The sequence below is a fragment of the Procambarus clarkii genome, chromosome 31, assembly GCF_040958095.1.
Source record: "Procambarus clarkii isolate CNS0578487 chromosome 31, FALCON_Pclarkii_2.0, whole genome shotgun sequence".
Lineage (NCBI taxonomy): Eukaryota > Metazoa > Arthropoda > Malacostraca > Decapoda > Cambaridae > Procambarus > Procambarus clarkii.
In genome coordinates this window covers 35,163,971-35,190,281 of record NC_091180.1, presented here as the reverse complement: position 1 = coordinate 35,190,281, position 26,311 = coordinate 35,163,971, and the positions used below count along the sequence as shown (strand labels likewise).

The window sequence follows — 26,311 nt, the reverse complement described above, 5'->3', positions numbered from 1 at the left end:
TCAAACCCAATAGTTCATTTAGTTACGTAAGTGACAATCTTGTGAAGCTAGTTACACAGTCGTTAATATAACCTAAACATATTCAAATATATGCATACACAGACATATATGTAATACGAGGGAACTCATTAACTAACGCTCCATAACTCGGATGTTCTTATTGGTCGCCGAGATGAGATCAGAGTAAACCCAGGGAAGAACGGCAAGCAGTTTGTGAGAAACAGAATTTCCACATAATTTGTCGCAGAATTAAACAATCTTGTTTTTTTGCTGAATCTTTTCACTACAATGCTAGTGAGGAATATTTGTTACAATGGACTTGTGTTTATTAATTATTAATATAATGACAATAATTATTGTTATTATGATTATTTTTTTTTGTCATTATTAATTTTATGAGTTATCCTTTAGAACTTATAAAATATATTTTGTTATAGTAATTGGGGATCTTTGTCCTGTGATATTTCACTGATTCCATTTGTCTGCTCGAAGGCCATCCAGACGGCAGTGTGAGTGTTTTCCCAGCCTGGTATCTTGCTGAACGTTGCTATAGAAGACGGGTTGTCGTAGTTGACGTGGGCATTAGGAATGAAGCCCTGGCAAGCATATAGCCTCCCCATGACCTTGATTACCAGTCTACCGAGCCCCAGATTCCTGTAGCTGTCGTCCGTCCCCAACATGCCGATGCTTCCATACATGGTCGGTGACATCCAGGAGACAGGTGTTTCCTCATTTTCGGAGTAGGGCAGGTGCTGGGGGTCGAGAGGTGTCCTTAGTCACGCTCGAGTCGAGGAACACTCCAACAGATGGCAGATGCTGCGATAGTCTCCACGTGGACTCCAGCGGTTGGGTCTTGTTAAAGAGGCTCCTCTCCAGCAGGTGTTGGAGCCCAGTTTTGACAAGTTTACAGACACGGAATCCAGGCTTGTTCCTGAAAGCAAGAGTGAAGAATGATATGCTGGGTACAGGCTATTTCCTAGTTAGGTTATGCCCCCTTTTTACCCCCCCACACAGAGATCCCCAAACCAGCCTCTGTCGCCTCATCTGGTGTGATGGGTGTGTGGAGGTGTGGCGGTAGCAAAGGTAGACGCCGCCGCCGCCAGGTGAGTGACCACCACCCGTCATAGGCAACCTGCTCCTTAAACTAGTTGGCGGGAGGTATAGGCTTTCACAAGAGTTAAAGAGGCGCGATGGCCCACACACTCGCCCCCCCCCCCCCACGAAGTCTCAATATGCTGGATACAGAGCAATGTTATTTTTTAAGTAAACAGCCAAAGGCAGCAAGCACATTTGTTGCCTGAGTTATACTCTCACAATAAAAGTAAATCCGCTGAGGGTCCATCTGCCATAGGCCCAGAAGCCGGGTCACTTATCGAGCTTACGTAATCCACTACTGGCTTAAATCAGGTGTAATTTCCTCCTAAAAATCTGAGAATGTGACATAAGAGAAAATCTTAAGAGTAGGACGGTGGGTCGATCCCAATATCTTGCTCCAAAGATTTTCTGGTATTGTTATTGTGAATTCATTATGTATTCTTATGCAGTTTCTCATAATTTTGGCATGCAAATTCATATTTACTGTTCCTTAATTTACTCTATTTCAAATTTTTAAATTAAGATTTAAAATTAATTTAAATTTAAAATAAATATAAATATTTAAGTACAATTAAATGTAAAATTTTATTTTGCTGTCTAGGTTCAATGTCAAATTGCTAATAAAAGCAGTTTAAGTAAATTCTATAAATTTCTTATCCTGTTTATGGTAATGACCAGGGTTAGTCTTTATAAATGTTTTGATAAAGCTTGAGTGATAAGAAATTGTAAGGAACAAATTATGAAATCAAAAGGTTTTGTCAGTACAGCGTGCAACACTGCCTGAACATAACTAAATTGTAAAATGTAAACCACTGGCTGGTTTGGAGTTTTTATGCAAATTAGTAATTAAGTTTTTTTTTTTTTTTTTTTTTTTTTTTTTATAAAAGAATACACAATGTACAAAACAGACACCCGCCGAACAAACAAGTTATGAACATACACAGGACAATATAACAAAGGAAGTAAACCACGGATACACTAAACATACCCAACAAAAACCAAGAAAGAAAACACATGACACAAGGCACACAAAAAAAAAAAAAAAAAAAAAAAAAAAAAAAAAAAAAAAAAAAAAAGAACCAGCAACGGGGACAGTATGTACCACAAAAAAACAGAACATGACATAAATAGCACACAATAGAAATAACATAAAACATAGGCACATCCACACAACCTTAAGTACAGAAATACAAAAGGAGAACGCACATACAAGCCCAGCCCAACAACCCAAACACAGGTGCATAAAAGTACATGAACAACAGGCCTCCGAAACCCCTAAGAGGCAAAATTACAAAACTACAGTAAACAAAAAACATGGAAATACAGAACATGGAAAGTCAAACAGAAATAACTGAGCACATTTCTTTTTTCTTACTCCGTTTCCTCATGCATAATTAAAAAGACATAATACAAAGGCAGAACACAAAACACAAATCAAGAAAGAACAGATAAATAATACATAAATAGCACAAGGCAAAGTACATGGCACATAAAAAGAGAAATAACAATCAGTAATGGCAAAAAAACACTCATAACACAGGAACAGTAGTACATGAAAAGGGGGGGGGGGGGGTAGGACAAAACATAACCCGGGCACCCCAACCCCCACACAGAAAATCACAAAAGACAGAAGAGGCACGCTCCAAAGACATAGGAGCAAATAAGCATACATACCATAAAGAACAAAAATGCGCAAAACATAAAACCCATACAAGGCAAACAAAAAGGCCCACGCAGGAGCCAGGGAAAACATAAAAAACCACACCCACACACAAGCACACCCAAACGAAACACACACCCACAGGAGCAACCACAACAGAAACAAAACAACCACACACACACACACACCCCGCCCAACCCCCACCGAGGAGGCCCATCGGAGGACCGGGGACCGAAAACAAACCGGAACAAGACCCACCCAACCAACCCACAGCCAACATCCACGAGCCCAACCCACGACCAATCACTCAAAAGCAGCCCCACGAACATACGCACCAGTAAACCAACCACAAAAATCATCCGGAAAAGCACGCTGCAGCCACCACCAGGTGAACCGTAAGCGCCCTCTCAAAAACCCCAAAACCCTATCAACCCCATAACCCTCCCTCCGGCCAACCCACACACAATACACATAGTCAGCGACAAGAAGACAGAGCGTATTACGCACCCGTCGAGAGCCCCGCGGAAAAGACAAAAACAAAAACGGCAAAAAACCACCCCGACATCCCGGCCCACAAACCACGGCCAACACAGCACGAAACCAATCAAGCAAACCACTCAGCCTCTCACAAAAATAGAAAACATGTAACTGAGTTTCAGGCAAACCACAGTGGACACATGCGTCAGAGGCACGCAAACCCAGCATGCACAACCGGTCATTTGTCGCCAACGACAAATGCAACATGCGAAACAACAACTCCCGCTGCTGCGGTGCCAAAAACCGCGCCCCTAACGCCGCCCACACCTCCCCCCAATCCCAACACGGGAATAAAGACTCCACCCGCGGCTGAACACGACAAAATAGAACCCCATAAATCGCCTTCACTGAGAGAGACATATAACCCGGACAGCGACAGACAGCCCGAAGAATGTCTACCGCCCAGGAGTAAACAGGAGGGGTACAAAAGGCCACCTCCCGACAAACACCGCAATCCACCAAAAAACTAAACCGGACCGAACAATAAAAAATACACAAAGCATTGAGCCCCCCACCCAATGCTAAACCCTGACGCAACGAGACCCAGAACAGCGCCCGAGCCCTGGTAAACACATCAGGAATACCAACCCCACCTTCCCGCACCGCTAACACCAACGTCGAGCGACGAACCGGGTGGTAACGACCACACCACACGTACCTATAAACCTGACGTTCCAACCCCAGAGCCAGCCGGCGATCTAGGGGGAAACACCGAGCCACGAACTAGACACGTGACAGAACTTTACAAGTAACAAGCAACGCCCGCTGATAAATTGTTAACGGGCGCGCAGCCAACAACCCAACCGCAACACCAAGACTACGAGAAACCGCACCCCAATTAAATTCCAAAGATCTCTAGTAAGAAGCGAACCAGGTGATCCCCAGAACACGCAGAGAGGAGACCACCGGAAACCAAGACCCCTCCCACACAAGGCGAGAGGACCACCCACCGATACCCATAAGACCAGATTTGGCACGATTGACCTGGGCCCCAGTGGCCAACTCAAACCTCTCAACCACGACCTGGACAGCCCGAACAGAACCAGCAGAGGCCACGAACAGGATGGTATCATCCGCATAACCGCAGATGGGTAACCGAAGATCAGAAGGCAGCCGGGGGGGACGGATCAACGCACAAGCCTTGACCGCCCGAAAAAAAGGCTCCTGAAAGAGCACATAAAGGAGCATGGAAAGCGGACAACCCTGCCTCACCGAACGGCGGACAGGGAAAGGAGCACTCAAGAACCCATTGATGCAAACCCGACTGCAACACTGAGCGTACAACATACGCACCCAACGAACAAACAAAGGCGGAAAACCAAGCCTCTCTAACACACGAAAAACAAAAGCTAACGAAACACGGTCAAAAGCCTTAGACCAATCCAGGCAAAGCATCGCTGCAGACAAGCGAGAGCCCGACACGTACAGAAGCACATCCCGAAATAACGCATTGCACTGCAGTAACGAGGGACCTGGAACACCACAAAACTGTTCCACGGAAACCACAGACGCAACCACACGGCGACACCGACCAGCTAAAATCTTGGACAGGATCTTATAGTCCACATTCAACAAAGTAATGGGTCTCCAGTTCGAGAAGAACCGCAAATCGCCCGGCTTCGGGAGCAGCCGCACAATCCCAACGCACTGAGACACAGGCAGAACGCACCCCCGGAGGCAGGTCCGGACCACCTCCAAGAGAACATCTCCCAACACATCCCAAAAGGCAACATAAAACTCGACAGGAAGACCATCCGAGCCCGGCACCTTCCCGGAACGAAACGACCTCACCACACCGAAAAGCTCCCCCAACGAAACATCTTCCTCCAAACCAACACAATCAGCAGCAGACAACCCCGGAGCACAACCACCCAAAAAAACCTTCCGCAATCGTGTCGTCCCCTACCACCTCCCCATCGAGCGCAACCAGCTCTTGCCGCACATAATGCAACACACCACCGGTGTCCGAAACAACAGACCCATCCGGCCGTTGCAGAGCCGTAAAAAGAACACCGTCCCGCGCAGCCTTCACCTTCCCTAAAAGATAAGGAGAGAGCCGTTCCCCGTCAACACGTTCACTCACACGAGCACGCACACGAACACCCTCGGCCCACTCATTCCGCAAACCACAAATACGCTCCTTACACTCCACAATCTCCCCAAAACAGTCAATCCTAGCATTGTACCGCACATACAACCGCGAAAGCCTCGCCTGGAACAACCGCAACAACCCAAACCTTCCAGCAGCCTCACGTTTGGCAGCCACCCGAAAAAACAACCGACATTGCTCCTTACACCACTCCCACCAATCTAAAACAGAAGGAAAATCACACCGCCGGGCGAGAACCCCGACCCACCAAACCCGAAACTGCCCACAAACCCTCGGAGAACGCAACAACCCACAATTCAGCTTCCACCACCCCGCGCCGACCCGTACCTGACTGGGCACACCAACCCGGACCACCACGAGACTATGGTCCGAGAAAGCAACCGGGACAGTGTGGAAAGCAAACACAGAACACCCCCCCGCCAGTAACATACACGCGATCAATCCGCGAATGCGCCCCATGCGCAGCAAAAGTAAAGGACAACTCGCCCCCATAGAGCACAGCAGCATCCTTGAAACCGCAAGAACGCACCACCTCCAGCAGCGCACCCGAGACATTCTGCGGGCGGGCGCTACTACAGTCCCGCGCACTCGTCACACAGTTAAAATCACCACCAAAAACCATACTCCGCGTATCATGACGCAGGAAAGGGAGAAGCCCTACCCGAAAAAACTCCTCCCGTTCCCGACGGCGAGCCACCCCCGAGGGGGCGTACACCGTCAGGAACGGAAGAACGACCCCCAAAAACTCAACCCTCACAAACAAAACCCGCCCATCTTCATCCATCTCCGTGTGAAGCACGGAGAAGGAAGCCCTCCTAGAAAACAACATAAGCGTCCCCCTGAAGGACGTCCTCGGCGGGTTGAGCACAACATGAAAATGCGCACTTAAACACTGCAGCACAGACACCTCACGAACATTATGCTCCTGGATCAGAGCCACATCCACACGCTGCTCCTGCAGAACATCCAACAGGCCCAACTGGACCCCAAGATCATTCAAACCACGAACATTCAAAGACGCACAGACAACAGAGGGCGCCATCGGGAGAACCTCAAGACACCCCCAACCCAACGCGTCCCCCAGGGGACACAACCGCACCCGCAGCGGGAGCCACATCCACACCACCAGGCTCAACCCCCTGCCGCACCCTGGAAGACGACCGGCCAGGAACCGCCTTCAAAATCACAGGAGACACACCATGCGAAGAGGGCGCCCCAGGCGTCGAGGACACCATCCACAGTTTTTCCACTGCCTCCGCCGCCCCGAGCCCGACACCACGCTCAATGCCCCGCTCATCCCCAGATCCCGCTTCCGAAGGGGAGGAGGATCCACTGGAGAAGCGGAGGGAGGAGCACCAGCCAAAGGCACACCACCCGAAGCCTCGATCCTCTTCCCAGGGGGGCCCCTGCTGTGCGACCGATCTCTCGGAGCACGCTTTCGTCGAGGAACAGAAGAGCCCAATGCAACCACAGGAGGCACAGCACAAGCGACAGCAGGCGGCTGCGCCACGGCACCAGCATCAGGAACACCGCTAGGCTGGCCGTCAGGAGACACAGTATCAACACCGCCCCTGGCCTCGGGAAGCACACTGGCCACTGCACACGGGTCGCCCTCCGGCACTACACCACACACGTCGAATTCCAAGGAGACACTCGGGTCGCGATGTACCTCCGCCGCCACCAGCATAGGCGCACCCGAAGCACGAGCCGCGAGAGCATCAGAGTCAACAGACATAGCAGAGGACCCAGCAGCAGACGGAGAGGTAGGGACAGCTGGGGACGACGCCTCCAGAGGCACACCCACAGAGCCCGGGCCCGCTGGGGGCGCCCCAGCCTCCGGCAGAAGTGGAAAATCATCCGCATGGAAAACCGATGAGTCCTCCGGGCGAGGGGCACGGCAAGCTTCAGCGAAATGGCCTACCTCACTACACCGGAAACAGGAGCGAGTCTGCCCCTGGTAGAACACACGCACATAAAACCCACACACAGCCACCCGAGAGGGAATAGCCCCAGAGAGCCGCATGCGCAAAGTACGGGCACCCATACGGAGCCCCTTCAGGCGCCCACTAAGCAGACAGGCATGACGCTGCCCCACCACCTCACCATACCGACGGAACGCGGCGGACAGCTCCTCCTCAGGAAACTGCACCGGCGCACCATGAACGCTCGCATACGTCAGGGGGCCCCACGGATCGGAGACCTCCACCGACACAGCAGAACCTGGAAGTACATGCGTCCGTGTACCCCATCGACGCACAAACAGCTGATACACCTGCGCCAAGGAGAACGTCACCGCCACCCGGGTAGGGGAAAGTTTCTCAACACCGTAGAGATCTTGGTACTCAACACGCATGACGTCCATAAGGGCAACCTCCACCAAGGGCCAGTCAATGGGGGCCGAGAAATCAAGCCGGGCGGTGTCGACCCGGCGAACACGGCCACCACTAGTCGACGCCATGACACCCGCCAGGCCCCGACCAATGGCCGCACCACACCGTCAACAAGACGACCACCACGCAGCAGGTACAGGTCAACACTGACAGCCCGGGCCGAACGTCAGCGCCCTCCGGTAGCAGAGCGGCGAATCATTAGTAATTAAGTTGTAAGCAACCAGAACATTATATCATTTAATTTGTATTGGCCGTCAAGTGGTGCTTGAGTGTTCGTCGGTGACGCTCCGTGATGGGGTGTCCTCTTCCCCCTGTTATGCGTGTGCACTCTGTAGGCCTCGAATTTTCTGGCCGTGCCGGGTATCCTGAGGTAGAACTTGTAATGTGTGACATGCTCCGTGTCCCCGTGGATGTGATTTACAGTATTAAACTGGTTACCGCTCATCGAGCAATTGTCAAATTTGCGGAGGACACAGAGTACTGTCCGTTTCTCCAACGCTTCGAGGGGCGATCCTTGCCCCTGCCAGGTGGTGCCAGCACTGTGGAGATTTCCAATCGGAGTGGTGCATTGACGTACGTGAGTGTTCATGGGGCGCCCTTGGAGTTTCCGGAGGACCTCCTGCGGCGTTACTTCAGGGAGGTTTGGAGCTGTTGTCAGTCTTAGGCTATCTTGCCAGGTTATCTTGCGATGATTTCGGGGCTTTTAGTGTCCCCGCGGCCCGGTCCTCGACCAGGCCTCCACCCCCAGGAAGCAGCCCGTAACAGCTGACTAACACCCAGGTACCTATTTTACTGCTAGGTAACAGGGGCATAGGGTGAAAGAAACTCTGCCCATTGTTTCTCGCCGGCGCCTGGGATCGAACCCAGGACCACAGGATCACAAGTCCAGTGTGCTGTCCGCTCGGCCGACCGGCTCCCTGCTCGGCCAACCGGCTCCCTGCACAAGGCTGCACAAGCTTTTCTCGGGAAAGTTCCAGAGTTTATGAACGAACATTCGGACCCTGGGGATGCGCCTGAGGGCAGACATTCCGTCCGGCTCCTCGGATATTATGTTCGGGAGTATTATTCCCATCAACCGCGGACATGTTTTTGGTGTGGCCAGCTGGGGCATCAGGCTGCTGGGGTGTTCTGAGGCTGTCATCGCCCCTGTGAATCTCATCCATGGGGAGGATTTTCCACTGCTCCCTGTGGAGGAGGATTTGGTGGGTGGGGATGTGGCCATCCCGTTGGCTGCTGGGGCCCCCCTGTGGCACGCGACGTGTCTCCTGCTGTGGTGGCCCTTCTTCCAGGGATTATGGTGCCTTGGGATGATCGGCCTGTTCCCGTTAGTGTCCTTGATGGTCCCATGGGTCTTCCGGTGGATCTCTGTACGTCGTCTTCGCCTTCTCCAACTGCTGTGCATGTCCCTGCGCCCTCGCCATGTGTTTTGACTGGGGTGGATGCAGGGCCTCCTACTGTGCTTGGCCTGGTACCCCATGTGGTTGAGGATGCTGCCGTCCTGGGGAGAGCGTCGGTTCGCCTGGCTTGTGATGGCCACGTCTCTGGGTCGGCCTCCGGATCTGATGATGTGGGGCCAGAGCCCAAGCGTTCCCGGCATTCTTCTTCTGCCTGGGTTAATGTGGGAGATTCCGACGACTCTGGATCTTCCAGCGATGGCGGGGTGGTTCCGGTTGCGTCACATTCTACGGTGGTGGCAGAAGTACCTGTGCCTCCCGCTGACGGTGACAGTGTCTCGGACTTCCCTTCAGGTGTGGTGCCTGTGGACCTTGCTTCGGGTGCGTCGCCCTCGTCGGATGGTTCCGGTTCTTCGTGTGGGGTAGTTCCCCCTGATGAGGTTCATGGTGAGCGTGGTGACCTGGTTATGGTGTTGAAAAAGGCTGCTTGCTCTGGGGGTTCCGTAACCCCAGCCTCGGTCCCTGTTTCATCGGCGGCGGTTTTACCGACTCTGCCGTCTCCGGCTGTTTCTTCTGCATCTCCTGCGGTGTCGGGTGTGGTGTTACCGTCTCGGCAGCCTTCGCCTTCTCCTGTGCATCCGGTGGCGAGGCCGTCTCGGCGGCCTACGTGCGCTTCTTTGGTATCTTCTGCTTCCATGGCGGAGGTGGTTCGCCAGCCCCTACCTCGTTATGCGACTTCTGTCTACCAACTCCGGGAGCGGCCGTTTCTGCCTGATTTAGTGATTCATGAGTTTATGCGCCCCCCCCCTGAAGCAGGGGAATCGTTCCCCTACCGACATGGAGTATTTGATATGGGAGGCCTATAAGCAGAAATATCCTGTGTTTGGGTTCCCTGAGAAATATTCACCTACCATTGAGGTTTGTTCTCCTGTCAAGTGATTTATTTTGTTTGCTATGTGTTGTGGGGTTGTGTCCGTTTGCGTGCATGGACGCGGGGTGAGGTTGCGTGTGTGTGTGGGTGGGCCGGGTTTGTTTTCCCGGTTCCTGTGTGCTCCGTATTTCATGTTCCTGTGAGTTCCGGAGTCTGCTTGATTTTGGAGTGGTTCCGTGCCCTTCGGGCTGCTTGTGTGGCCATGCCTGTTTTTGTTCCTATTATCATGAATTGCCGATGTTAATTTCCTTTTGTTTATGTGTTATATTTTTATGTTTCCTTTCTTCTTATTGTCATTATGTACTGGTACCTCTCTGTGTGTGATTTCAGGGGCCGGTAGGCTTGTTTTGTGTAGTTTCGATGGTTGGGTGGTTGGGTGAGAGTTTGGGTACTGTGTATTGTTCTGTTGTTATTTTTGTACTGTATTGCATTTTGTTTGTGCTTTTTGTTGTTTTTGTTGTTGGCCCTTCAGTCCGGTATCTTATGTCTTTGTAATTTTGTACTTTTGTGACTTTGTAATTTGTGATTTGTGTTCTGTTTGTTATGTTCTCGGTTTATTGTATTTATGCGCATGCGTGTCAGGCTAACATTACCCTCATGTCTTGTACGTTGTTATTTCTGTGTGTTTGTGTTTATTGTTGTGTTTTTGTTGTCGGCCCTTCAGGCCGGTATTTTGTATATTTGTCATTTTGTACTTTTGTGATTCTGTAATATGTGTTTTGTGTTCTGTTTGTTTTGTTCTCGTTTTATGGTTTTGATACGCATGCTTGCATGTAAAATTATAAATAAAAACAAATAATTTGTATTAAGTAAAGTGATAGTGAAAATAAGATATTTGTTAAGAGACGGTTGGTATGACACGTGGACACATTCCCATCGTGGGTTTAATTTCAATTGTGTCCGACTGGTGATGGTGGATTGTTACGACCAGGGTGGTCTATTTCAGGGGAAACAAGATTTTATAAAAAGAAACACAAGGGTTGGCCGTTGAGTGTGCTACTGGTTTGCAGTGCAGCAGGCGGTACGATCAAGTAGTGATGTGAAAACTACTAGGTGTACTTAATAATTTGGTTGGTGGTTGTGGCTTAGTGGTTGACTAAGTAGTGGGCAGCTAGTAGGGTAGTGAATTTATAGATGATTTTACTATATATTTGGGCAGAACACATAAGAGAATGTAGATGATTATGGTATGAGCTTTTTGTAGTATGCAGCCGAAGGAGGCAGGCAGATTCAATTTGTTGATGGTGGTCTGTAAGTGAAGGCTTTTTTAATTTATTATTTATTTATTTATTTATTTATTTATTTATTTAGGGGTACCATCACTGATTTAATATATATAAATAGGGTGATTTTGATTTATCTTAATACTAAACAAACACCCATATTATAATCCTCACTGGTCACTCATAATATGGACGAATATTATAACCGTTCCTGGACAGGATTATATGCGACAGCATGGGGGGGGGGGGGGGGGAAATGTTCTTGAACTGTGCTTCACCTTAAGTCTTTTGGGCGAGCCTTTGCTAGTCTTTGGAGGTCAGGTTCTCTTTCCAAAAGAGTTCTTGGAAGGTAGAGTAAATGTTAACAGGCACTGTCATTTTCTGGTAAGATTACGTTTATAATAAGTGAAAGTAATTATATCAATTTTAAATAACTTGTGTCCCAGGCACAAGAAGACATCATCCATAGTGGGTATAATTTTTGTAGTATTTTCCTGGAGGCCGAGTCTTACCTCTTGGCCTTGGACGGCCTGTTAATATATGCTTTGGTGTTTAATTGGGGCCCCTTAGACCCAGCATAGAGAAGTGTTTGACTGGTAGTGCAAGTAAGAGCAGTCCAGGTTAATCTTACATTTAACTTCAGTTCTGACTTCAAACTCCATAATATTTAAGAACATTTTTTTTTTGTTCCATATTCCACGGATTTTTACACGTACATATATATATGCAATACAGTCAACGTTAAGAAATATATCATTTAACTATATATAATAATATAATCAAACACAGATATTGCTTGTGAAAGCATTGCTCTGTGACGACCCGGGTACATGCCCTACCATACATACGTCACAAGTGTACTACATGATCCTTCGGCTGCTATCATGGCAGACTTAATAATTGTTGTTAAATGCTTGTAATGTGTTCTCATACTTATGTTATGCTAAACATTGTTTAATTGTTTCATAATTTTTGTCAGCTTTTTTAATTTCATTCTCATTTATTACAACGTATTCAGTATATTCATTCTGTTGAATTGTTGAAATTGCCGTTAAATATTGTCTATTTGTATAATTATTCATATTATATTCCATATAATTAAAGCTATTTTCCTTTCCCATCTTACATATGTTAATAATTCTCTATGCCATCCCCTGCCTTACATACAAGACGTCTCTAACATCTAACACCATGAAGCCTGCGTAGTTCTAGAACAGCTCCCTCAAATGAATTGGCAAATACTTTCCTGAGTTTCCACTCTATGCTATGTTTAGTTTGGTGTAGGGCTTAAGATTTAAGTCCTATCAACTGCACGAGGGTTATTAATAAAGCCTTGACACTAGGTTGCTGACCAACCAGCAAGTATACTTTATCCCTGAACAAAGTCAAGAACTAAAGTAAACTCTCAGTGCGTATACCGAGAAATCGAGAACACTTCTCGGTGTATATATATCCCTGCACGGTAGATATTGCCGCTTTAAAGTTCACTGTATGGTAAGGTAAGTACCAACCTGAGGAGTTCAGTATCCATGTTAGGGCGGTAAGTAAATGTGTAAGTTGGTTCCCAATAGACGAGGGAGCTCCCCAGCTCTTGGGCCAGCATCTTCAGCGGCTCAACCAGGTAGTGAGGATCATGATAGATCTTCAGACGTCGTTGCCAGTCCAATAGAGGCGTCTCCCTCAGCGCCACTATCAGTTGTTCGAATTCCGCTTCCTGGCAGTAGACGGCAATACTGGAGGGCACGTTCTAGAGGTAGAGAAACGGTGTAAGAACACTAGCGTCTGTGAATTTATTACTTTGAAATGCGCGCACGCAAGTAAAAGAGGTCATAGATTCAAGCAAAGGAAACAAATGTGGCAGAAAATATTAAAATTTCTCTTTGCAAAAAGAGTAGTAAACGATTGGAATAAATGAAGTGTGAAGGCGGTTGATTCCAAAACTGTTAGTACATTTTGGTTTTGGCGGCGTATAGTTTCATTCTTCACAACGTCACAAAAGTGATGTACTAAATTGCCCGAACCAAACCAAACCGGGGATCCGCGAATAGAAAACTGAATAACACATCGATTTTGCGAGCCGCTGTGATTTGCATCACATCAGTTTTTGGTCTTGGGGGATTTATACGTCAAAATGCGATGTACTATGCGAGAGGACAGGATGCAGGAGGTACGCAATACTCACCGTATTCTGCCACAAGAGGGTGTGAGAGGGTGGTTGGGTGGGCAAGGTGTAGAACCTGGTCGTGGACAGCCACCCTCGAGCATGTAGGAGCAGGTTGTTGTACATCTGCCGCAGTTTACATTCACGTTAACAACTAAATAAAAATTATGATTAAAAAGTTGAATTATTTGCATTCAAGAGCTCATTCTTGCTAATAAACTAACTTTTACGAAATGAAATGATATTATTACAAGATCTTGTGCAATATTATTGTAAGACAAAGCCTTTTTAATATTTTACTTAATAAACAATAATAATTACCAAAATTTTGTAGTCCTTCAGTGGGGAATGTTGAAAGCAATATATTTCAGTCCATAAACAGTGTTATGATCACAGGCTGCAGGAGAAATGAGTCTACCCTTTAGAGTTATTCTGCCAGGCCTGACTTAACTAAGAGGTTAAGGAGATATAGACCTGGATATTTATATAGTAAACACTCGATTGAATTTGATAGATAGTTTAAGTGCATTGGCAGTGAATAAGAATATAAATAAATAACTGGTCATGAGATGTGGAGAATTTGCTGGGGGTGTGAGGCTCACTTCTGAGGATGTTGACCTCACTTGAGCACCAGAAATCGTGAGGGGAGGTCGCGCTCCGTTGAGCTCCTGTTAGAGAAGAACCCCCAGGCTGATATACCTTCTAGAGGAAGGAAGTGTGCAGACGTTTCAGCTGTGGAATCAATCTGGAAACGGGTGGGTTCAAGTCCTGAATGGCAGGAAGAGTTGTGAAGCCATCCTGAAACATCTTCGTGGGCAGTCGTGTGAGCGCCCTGGTGAAGCGTCTGAGAGTGAGCGCCCTCACAGGAAACAATCTCATGGTAAGCACATTTTAACCAGTTAACGGTGATTGCCTGTAGTTATTCGTGTGCCCAGCGGCGTAGCACGTGTTTATTGATATCTTCCATCCACCTCTTCTAGTGGAGGAAGCTGAGGCGTAGTCACCGAATATAAGCAAGCGATATGAGAATAGACGACGGAACAATTTCCACAGTCAAGAATGTAGCACTCAGCGTATGCAGTTCTGATCGACCCTGTGACGGGAAAGTGTTGGAGTATAGATGTTCGGCAGTCCTCCAATGGTAGGTGTCAATGCCTGGTCACACTTACAAAAAAAGATAGACTGCTTGCCTGTTGTCTGTGGTAAGTGAGAGGGAGGAACACGTAAAACACAAAGTATGAACAATGAAACTTTAATATATACTTTAAACATAAATAAAAATAAAGACAAATCTCGGGGAAATGAATAGTGCAATTAAATAACAAAGATAAAGGCAAAAACAATGTGAGACAAAATAGTAAATGGTAAAATGGTGCTGAGAATATTGGCTATGGCTGAGACCTCCCTTAGTATACAAAAGCCAGAGAGCTTAGTATGCCAGAGAGAGATGTCAACTCTAAGAGCACAAAGAATATTCTGAAGTTGATAGCTGGTCCAGGCTCAGACATCGACTCAGGTAGATGGCGCTGAGGTGCAATGTGCAGGTGTTCGGTCGGCGAGTCACCAATCGGGAACAGGCAGGATGGGATGGGTAGTTGGCTGGTTGATGATGATCCGGCGTGGAGGGTGTGTGGAGTTAGGGGTTTAGGGTACGTTTTGCCTCCTGGTCAAAACGTTTTGTGCTACTGGTGACGTATCTTGAATGTAGCATCTTATACTTGTAGACTGGACGTAACTTTAGGTAGGGAAGAGCAGGCTCAATCTCTCTTGAAAGAGATTATCGTCACAACCCCAAGACGCTACAGCTTCGACACAGAACAGACAGCAGACTAGGACAGCATCGAGCTACAACGCTCTCCCACATAGAGCTCTGCGACTCCAGCCTCACTCAGCTCTCCGCTCTGCTCCAAGCTGTCTCATCGTCTACTACACTGCTGTATCCAAGACTACTAAATAAATATGAAAACTCACTAAACACTGTGTATTTAATTTACTCAACAACGTAACATAATCGTACGTTACATTGGTGACCCCAGAGAGTTTCGACGATACCCAGCCACGACGGACTACAACATGGACTCTCACTGAACCGCTACTGCTGCTGCTGTGGACCGCTGCCACCTGTTATAGAACGCTACCAACACCCTCGCCACAGCTATGATTTTCACCGCGATCATTTCTGCATTTTCATTTATTACAGCTTGCTGCACCGCGAGTGTTACTTATTCAGCTGACAGTTTCATCAGCAACTACATCATGTGGGATCTACAGCTTGTTCTGCCGACTCTCCGTCGCTGCCAGGGCACTGCTTGTTCTACAGGGACTCCCACAAAAGCTGCTCTTTCGTCAGATTCATCTACACGTGCACTGCATTCTGATACTCTGCCGACTCAAGCACTTTGCGCAGTACAGGACTTACAGCTTGCGTTTCAGACTCTTCGTCGCCTCCAGGACAATTCAGCTCTAGCAGTGATTCCCTCGTTGTCGTAACTACGTGCCTACATTACCTCCTATGGTCCTAGTGCCCGAGCCCATCCGCCCCAGATCTAAATGCTCCACCAGCGACCCAAGAACGCAACAATCATGCACATTCTTCTCTCCTGCTACACCGAGCCTGTCCACACACTTCCTGCATCTTTTGGTACCAGACTACATTTTCCACAGCGACCCAGGGAACAGTAGCCTCGTATTTTTTGTTCTATTGCTTTTCTTTCATTCTCTGGCAGGGGGAAGTCCTGTAGCCAGTAAACCTTTTACTCGCTCCATTATCTCATCTTAGTGGCGTAACTAATTAGCACTAATTGCAGAAGATATAATCTCTTCTCTGATTACAGGTAACAGTTCTTCCATCCACCTCTTCTAGTGGAGGAAGCTGAGGTGTAGTCACCGAATATAAGCAAGCGATATGGGAATAGACACCCACCGCTCCAGTGCCAGGTAAGTCCACTACGGGCTCACCATAGCCCGTGCTATTTGCCCCGCTCCTGTGCCAGGTAAATTACGGGCTCACCTTAACCCGTGCTACTTGGAACTTGTTCCGAGTAGCTGAATCTATAACAACAACAACAGAATAGACAACGGTACAATTTCCACAGTAGGAAATGTATATGTTTATCTCAGAATGTTTGGTAATATGTTTATTATTTGTGATGAGTGTCTATGTGTGTATTAACACGATGTACTGAACGGGGTGAGAATAGCTTGAGCTACCTCATCCCTTTGTGTGTATTTTACCTCAATAAACTTATTTCAATTTCAATTTACACAGTCAAGAATGTAATACTCAGCGTATGCAGTTCTGATCGACCCCAAGACGCTACAGCTTTGACACAGAACAGACAGCAGACTAGGACAGCATCGAGCTACAACGCTCTCCCACATAGAGCTCCGCGACTCCGGCATCACTCAGCTCTCCGCTCTGCTTCAAGTTCTGTCTCATCGTCTACGACACTGCTGTATCCAAACCTACTAAATAAATATATAAATATGAAAACCCACTAAATACTGTTTATCTAATCTACTCAACACCGTAACATAATCGTACGTTACAATATGTTAGGCAAATTTTATTGAAACAGAAAGTTTTATTGAAACAGAAAGTTACTCTCATTTTAATAAGAGAGTAAAGATGGAGGAACGTCCTGGAGGGCGAAGGAACGCTTGAGCCCTCGCGGTGGGCTCACGGCGGCGGTAGCTGCCTGGTGGGCTGCACGGGTGAGGCGGAGCATGGATTCCTCTGAACGAGGGAGTCCCCTCATGGCGTTCGGGAAGCAGGGAGATGTCGGGTGAAACATTTATTGTGTGTAGTTCATTTCGGTTATATGTTTGTAGAGGAACATTTTTATTGGCGTATCAATGGGTTGCAGGTTTGTCTGAGAAAGTTGTTGGGAGTACTTTGAGGCCAGAGAAGAAGTTAATGAGTGGAACTTCAAGGCTGTAGGAGTGGATGTGGTACCCTGTGGAAGAGCAAGCCCCATAGTGAGGAATTGGACCTCAAACTGTGTGAAGAGGAGCAGTGAAGTGAAGTTTCACATGTTTCTGTGTAATCAGTGGTATAGTACCACTGGAGTCCAAGGAAAACTTCATGGTGCAGCAACCTGGAAGAACTGTAGAGGATCCTGGTAAATACAACTGGAAGAACCTGATGTCAGAGTAGTAGACTTTCAGATGTGGGAAGGAAGTTTTTATTGACTACATGTAGGGAGTTGGTAGAGTGCTTGATTGTCATTAGCGTACAAGACAGTTTTTTTTATTTATTATTATTTACTACCACAGACGTGGCCACACATTTACAATGCTAACCAGCATAAATACATTTTCTTCTGTCCTCAATGGACAGGGTTAGAGAAGTGTTAAACATATAGTTCAAGGGTTTATTGAACACTCAACCACAGAAGGTGATTCGGTGTTTTAAAAACCTAAGCTAACCTACATATGTAAATACATAGATACACAGATTTACGTATGCCCTACATAAAGTGTTTGATGTGTCTTTTACATAGTGTCATTAATGTACATTTACAAAGGTGAAATGTAATTCTGATCAGCTTCCATATATACTTTATACCCATACATATACATACACACACACATATACATACATATATACACACACATGCATTCACATACATTTGTCTCATTTACTCTGACAGGGTGAGATAGCTGATAAAGAAACTAGTATGCAATTAAGCACTTAATCACTGAAGGTGCTTTCACAAGCTCAGGTTATACAGTTACATCATATATATACATTGTATAATTGATATATTACATGGTCAATCTTGGATACAAGTCCAATATATCATCAAGTGTTCCAGTACTCATATAGTAATTACAGAGTTCAGCATACCTTAGCCCAGGAGGGCGAAAGTCAGTCAGTATGGGACATTCTACAATATAATGTTCAAGAGAGTGCATGTTTTCTCTTTCACAAAGTTGACACATTGTGTACTCGACATTTGAGTTTTGAGAAAGCTGCCAGATACGTCTATATCCCAGGCGTATTCTGGCCACTATAACATCACATTGCCGGATTCTTGTTCTATTAGTCCCATATGTGAATGTCTCCTCACGATATCTATCATAATATTTAATGCTACAACTTTCAGGTCTTTGTGAATTTGTTAGGTCGGTGAGATTTTCATTAGATATTTACAAGACAGTGAAAGGTGGGTGATTGGTTATCATTTTTGTGCCAAGGAATACTTATACTGAGGTTTATAGAGTTACAGCTATAGGCTGGATTACCTGCAATATATATATATATATATATATATATATATATATATATATATATATATATATATATATATATATATATATATATATAGAAGATATAGACATAGATATATATAGATATATATATAGACATAGATATCGACATAGATATAGACATATAGATAGACATATATATATATGTCAACTTTGCTAGAAGCTGCGACAACACCACATGACACTGCCCGACTTAGAGCTGTAGCAGCTCCCCATGCAGGTGATTTCCTATTAGCAACCCCAATGTCAGCAACCGGCACCCGTCTCACACCGCAGGCCCTCCGAATTGCCGTGGCTCTCCGCCTAGCTGCCCCAATCCACACCGAATACAGGTGTATTTGCGGCGAGGCAGAGGCCGACAGATAAGGACGGCATGGCCTTCTTTGCCAAAGGACGGGAGGATGGCATGCAAGACACGGCGAGGTTAATGACATTATTAAGAGAAGCCTTACCACAGCCGGTTGTCCAGCAGAGAGAGAGCCCTGTTACCTAATGTCCCGCAACTCTGATGAGCCTGTCGGTCGCCCAGACGGAATTACGGTGAACCCCTGGAAGAATGGTAGACAGTTGGTGTGAGACTACACTTGCGTTTCAACTTTAGCCAATACCTATGTTGACTTCAGTGCTACACAAGCAGGAGGAGCTGCCAATCACCGGGAAGTGGCCAAGTCACGTAAATACAGAGACCTTGAGCACCACTACAATTTTGTCCCCATTGCCTCAGAGACACTTGGTGCCTGGGGTAAAAGTGCTGCTAACTTTTTGAAGGAGTTGGGGTCTAAGCTAATCGAAACAACTAGAGACCCTAGAGCTGCCAGTTTTCTTTTTCAGCGCCTTAGTGTGGCCATCCAGAGAGGAAATGCTCACTGCATCCACGGTTCCTGCCCGCCATCTGAGGAGCTGGGGGAGCTTTTCAACTTGTGACAAGCAGCCTTGTACCCTGCATGTAATTAATATTGTAACTTTTTTGTGTAATGACATTTTCAAATAAAGTTAGATAAATATACACACTTAACAAAAGAATAGGGGTGGTAGGAGAAGAAAATATCAAAGTGTTCAGTGAGGATATATTCTTATATAGACTGTGGGTTGGTTGGAGTTGTCGTCGTTGATCCTTCTCTACGGACAACCCAACCCACAACTCGGTAGAGTGCTTATACTAGGAGATCACCCTTGGCGCTTCTGGCTCTTGGAGAGGGGCTCAACGTCACACGTTTAGGGGATGCGGCTCCAACACTTAGCCTCGTTGTCACGTGCACACACCCACTCGAGCCGCTGTGACTCCCCACTCTCTCCTTATGAGATATGATCTCCTCAATCCCCCTATGACTTACTAGTATTACCTCCTACCCTGTCCACAGCAGTGGTTCTTGGTTCTTTCTCTCTCCTTCTTTACTACCTCCTGGGAAGCCTCACTAGGACAAGGGCAAACACCAGCAAATTGTGACACATTTACTGGACAAAGCACATACACGATACATACACACATATAATAATAATGAATCCTATACTCGATAATCACAATCAGGTTGCACTCCAACACCATCAGAACTCTATTATTAGCTTATCCAGTGGTATCCTATATCCTGGTTCACCACCTGATACTATTAACCTCCTCAAGTTGATCAAGCCTACACACACTGTTGCACTATCAGCAAGATAATGTATATATAGAAAATCAGCATTTGAATGCAATAACATATACCAGTATAAATGTTCATTGATACACAACAATGATTAATCGATCAATATCAGTCCTAGAACGCATACATCTGTAGGTAATCAAGCCTACGACTGCAACTCTAAGCTTCAGACTAAATCACTCCTTGACATAAGAATACAAACAGTCACTCACCTCTCACTGCGTCTTGCACGCTAATGACAACCAAACACTATCAACTCCCTATAAGTAATCCTCCAGAACTTCCCCTTCCACCTCTGGAAGTTCACTACCCTAATATCCTTAGGTTCTTCCGGGCTTCACTACCAGGATCCTCTGCAGCTCCTCCAGGCTGCTATCATGAAGTTTCCTTGAGCAACTACGGTGCTTCACCCTTCTGCTAGGGTCCTCCACAGCTCTCTTGGCTGCTACACCATGAAGTTTCCCCGAGCAAGTATGGTGCTTCTCCACCTCTACAGAAGCACGTGACACTCCTCTTCACTGCTGCTTCTCCTCACAGCTCGAGGTCCTCTGCTCCGCTACCTTGGAGTCTCATCAATTACTTCATCTGCTGGCTTCGAAGTTCTCAGCAACTTCTTCCCCAAAAGACAAACCTGCAACCCATCGACACTCCAATAAAATGTTCCCCTTTAACACATAAACAAAAATAACCACACAATATGCTTGCCTCAAACCTCTATCTGTCCTCTACATACAGTGAGAGTGGACTCCCCCGTTTTGGGCGGGTCCATACTCCACCTCGCCTGGCGGCGGTCCTCACTCACTGGGAGGGTCTTCCTCCATCCGGAGCCAGGCTCCCTCAGTCGTCCGCCAGCGCTCAGAGGGGGCGGACGTCGCTCCGTGTTCCTCCCTCTCCACTCTCTTATTTCAGGCTTTCTGCCTTATTAAAACATGTCTAACTTATAAATAAACATCGCTACTGTCGCTGGGCACACGACCAAACTACAAGCAATTACTATGAACTGGCGTATATCGTGCTTACCACAGATTAATTGGTCGAGGGCGCTTTCCCTCTGACGGCGTCTGGTCAGGGCGCTCCCACGGCCCACAATAATGCCTCCGGGCGGCTTAATATTCACTAATTATCGTCCACGACTTGAGACCACACGTCCCCAGCTCGATTCCACAGCTGGCACGTCTGCACACTTCTCTTCTCTTAGAGATATATCACTAGGGGTTCCCTTCTGACGGGAGCTCAACGGAGCGCGGCTTCCCCCTGCGATGTCTGGCACTCAAGTGAGGTCAAGGTCCTCCGGAAGCGAGCCTCACGCCTCCAGCAAAATGTCCACATCTCCTAGCCAGTCATTTATCTATTTCCTTACTTACTGCCCATAATCTTAAATTGTTTTACATATCCAACCAGCCATTTTTCATATGGGTTATCACCTCAATATTTGCTAGACCTTCTAGTTAGGTCAGGCTTGCTGAATAACTCTCAAGAAGGGAGACTCGTTTCTCCTGCAGGCTGAGATCATAACAATATATATTATATATATATATTATATATATATACATATATATATATATATATATGTATGTATATATATATATATATATATATATATATATATATATATATATATATATATATATATATATATATATATATATATATATATATATATATATATATATGACAATGTCAGACCACGGAGGAAAAATGAAACAGGAAATTTCCTTAAGTACTTTCGTATATTAAATACATCTTCAGAAGGTCATTTTACAGATCGAGTGATGGGTATAAATAGGCAGGAGAGAGTGGTGAAGTAAGGTGAGGTACAATACTTGGACAAGTATTGTACCTCACCTTACTTCACCACTCTCTCCTGCCTATTTATACCCATCACTCGATCTGTAAAATGACCTTCTGAAGATGTATTTAATATACGAAAGTACTTAAGGAAATTTCCTGTTTCATTTTTCCTCCGTGGTCTGACATTGTCACATTCTTAATCACGTGTTTATTTTCGTGATATACACACACACACACACATATATATATATATATATATATATATATATATATATATATATATATATATATATATATATATATATATATATATATATATATATATATATATATATATATATATAATATGTCCTAGGGCTGATAGTGCCCTAATTGTTTTACAAGGTTTAACCTGCTTGGTGAGGTTGGTAGCATAAGTGGCAAGCCAGGAGTTGCGCTACCACTTGGTATAAGCAGCTGATAGAGTCTTGAGGGTATTGGTTTACAACCAGGTTATAATATCATAAGGTGTTGAAGTTTATATACTTATATATTGTATGTGAGTCCTTTATATATGTTCTGTGTTGCTATTAAATGTTTGTAATGAAGAGGTGTTTGCTCTTGTCCTAGTGAGGCTTTCCAGGAAGTAGAAAAGAGAGAGAGAGAGAAAGCGCCATAGCTGTGGACAGGGTGGTACAGAGTTATAATTCAAATGAAAGAGGGATTGAGGAGGTCATACCAAAAATAAGGAAAAAGTGGGGAGTCACAGCGGCTCGAGTTGGGTGTGTACACGTGACAACGAGGCCAGTGTTGGGGCCGCACCCCCTAAAGGTGTGGCGCTGAGCCCATCTCCGAGAGTAGGAAGCGTACAGAGTGATCTCCTGATCTAGAGATAAGCACTCTACAGATTTTGGGTTGGTTTGTCCATAAACGACGGGCAACTGACAAAGACAACACCATAAAATCAGCTACATGTATTTGTAACTTTACGTCTAAATCAGATATATTTTTAAAAACAAAATATATCTGAAACAGTTTTCGTCTCACTGTTCCCAAGGAAGAAAAGTTGACTCATTGTTATAAATTAAGGCAAATCGACTCAGTTGCTGAATACATGACGTTGTCTCGCGATCAGTGAATAATGAAATGGTCCAATTGCTCTCTTGAAACTAAATTGAACCATAATCGTCATTCACTAAAATAGTTAACGGAGTTTCTTGAAAATCATTTTCAAGAAGAGAAGGGAATTATCAAGAGAAATCGGCAAGTCACTACGACTATATCACTTGTAAGTGTTAAGGTTTTAGCTAGTCCACAGTTCTCTCCCGGAGCTACAGTCGGGTGAGGCATGTCAACTCACGGTGGCCGAGTAGGGTAGGTCCGCCATGAGTCTGTCAGCAAGTTCCATAAGTTGGCGCCTACTGGTCATTTGAGTGAAGACTCTCGCAGCCATGATGACTCTCCCTTCCTCACTCTACTGGCTCATTTGAAAGAAATGCATAGTGTAGGAAGTACAGTCATGGGAGTGATAAGAAATTTATACATAATATTTAACAAATAAAATCATAGGTTGCTCCTATTTATGCTTCTGAAGATTTTCGGCAACATTAAAAATAACCAGAATTCTTAAGGGACAAAAAGGAAACAAATTCCGTGATGACATATTCATACAGAATTCAAAGAAACTGCTGGATCCTTTATGGAGGAAATACCTTATTAAGATAAAAGTTGAACCAAAATGTCTTGATGTAGCAAATGAAAGTTCTTATACTCAAAGTCCTCCATCCACGACCTGAACATTTGATTTGCCCATCGTATAGCTGCTGAAAGTACTGTGAAAACGTTTGCAGCGTTTGCTGAAATGATTTGAAATAGAAATATAGGTACACTGTCAAGGGATGCAGAAAGAGTTATTATAGTGTTTAACATATATCAGAATAATATCAAAGGTAGCTAAAGAAAAGGCTCAGGCGCATGAAAAATTATCCTATTAATATGATAATTTCAAGCAGTATGATAATCTTACCCAAACACATGATTGCTTTTTGGGCATCTATCCGAAATGAAACAAATTACAAAAAATCTTGTGAACAAATTACAAAAAATCTTGTGAATCTATTGGAGTCGAAATTTACCGTAGACTGTTCTTCAATACGTTTTATTCGTCATCACAACCATGCTTTGTTATTTTAGATTGACTCTTGCTTTAAAACAGAAACTGCTGAGATGTACATGGTATTTGGTAAAGTAAAAAAATAAATAAAAATAATTGTGGTTTTCTTTATCTTTAGCTATATGTACAAGTTTCCGTGATATAGACCATTTCCTGATACTATATGCACTGAGTTTACTTTATTATTTTTTTAATTATCAGGGAAAGCGCCAAGCCATTACGACATTATAGCACTTGGAAGGGGTCAGGATAAGACCTTGGGATGGGACAGAAGAAGGAATAATGCCCAACCACTTGGACGGTCGGGGATGAGGATATTCTGGAAATATAAGAATTTTGCACCAAGATTGTAACCTTTTGTTGGTTGTCTGAATGTCTATTGCAAATTATCTATATGTCTAGTCATAAATGTATCTGTGTGTACGTCTGGTAACATACTACACGTGTAAAGAAAGAAATGTATATGTTTATCACTCAGAATGTTCGGTAATATGTTTACGGTTTGTGATGTGTCTATATATGTATGAACACGTTGTATTGAACGAGGTGAGAATAACTAAAGCTACCTCATCCCTTTTTGTGTATTTTACCTCAATAAATTTTTTTCAATTTCAATGTAAACTTGTGGTTTTGATGTGGCACGTTTGGCCAAGTCATCCGTCACCTCGTTGAGCACTATTCCAACATGAGATGGCATTGTAACGTAACTGTACTTTACGGCTCGTTGCACTACCAGAGACAAAAATTAACGGTCTAGGGAGATCATAATTAAGACTCTGTATCTAATCGCATGCAACCATTGTAAACCCGTAGTTACGTACATACAAAATAATTAGAATCAAAATCACCAGGGAAAAATATAACACCTGCATATAAAAGGATTTATATTAAATAAAAATGTACAATAATCTAGGTAATTATTCCTTCAGGTATAATAGTAAATCAGATGACTTATTCAGAAAAAAAAAAAAAAAAAAAATATATATATATCCAGATAACTGTACTACAAATAAAAACAGAAATAAGTAAACAGAACAGACACTTATCAGACCAGTTGAACCGACGCTCGTCTCCCAGCTACTGAACTAAACTGCCGTCAGGACGCCCCACACTCGCTCTCAAAACATAACGAATGGTAGATTTATATAAAATTAATTAGCTTTAATGAGCAACAATACTGTGCTAAGGCAAACATTAAAATAACTTAAATAAGAATGAATAAATTTACATGCATAAACAGAATTAATGTAGTTTATAATAAACACAATTATGTATATTTAATAATAAAGAGGAAACTGCTGGCAACTACACAACTGAACAGGATCAAAATTATAATCACAAAATTCACAGGAACTGGACATGACTAGAGCAACCCGCTCCTCTGTCCCCAGCCACACCACACCATAATTTATAAAAATATAATATATATACATATACAGGTAATGATGACATGGAACAAAATAAGTTTATTTAAATTTATATATGTATCCAGCTAGGAGTACGTACCAGGCATCAACATGAATTTCATTTTGTGACCTTTCAGCTGTCTCTCATTTATCCTTTCTTACACCGTCGATTATTGTGCTGTTAATCATGAGTATCCAACTTGGTGAGTTACTAACGGCTCTCCGTTAGTCTTCTGTTTAAACTTGGTCACTAACTATTAAGTGTTTGTAAGTTTTGAATGGTTATTAATTTATCTTATCTATTTCTTCACTCGTTAAGCTGGTCTGCTGAGAGTAAGTAAACCGTGTTGTATTCTGTCTCGATTTGTCTGAAATCACTGATTTGGCAAGTGGCTGGAGAGGCGCTGATTCAAGGCCGTGATGACTCTTCTCTCCTACCAACACCCCGACCCCCCCCCCCCCGCCATCCAAAGCAAACTATTATAGTTTAATTGGTGCTGTAGGGCAGTTTTGGGACTTCTGGGATATGCTAATCTGATAATTGTAG

General features: G+C 44.9%; 1 pseudogene; it reads right to left on the bottom strand.

Moving 5' to 3' along the window:
- Positions 1 to 25,144, bottom strand: LOC138370356 (uncharacterized; annotated as a pseudogene).
- Between the last annotated feature and the right edge of the window lie 1,167 nt (positions 25,145 to 26,311).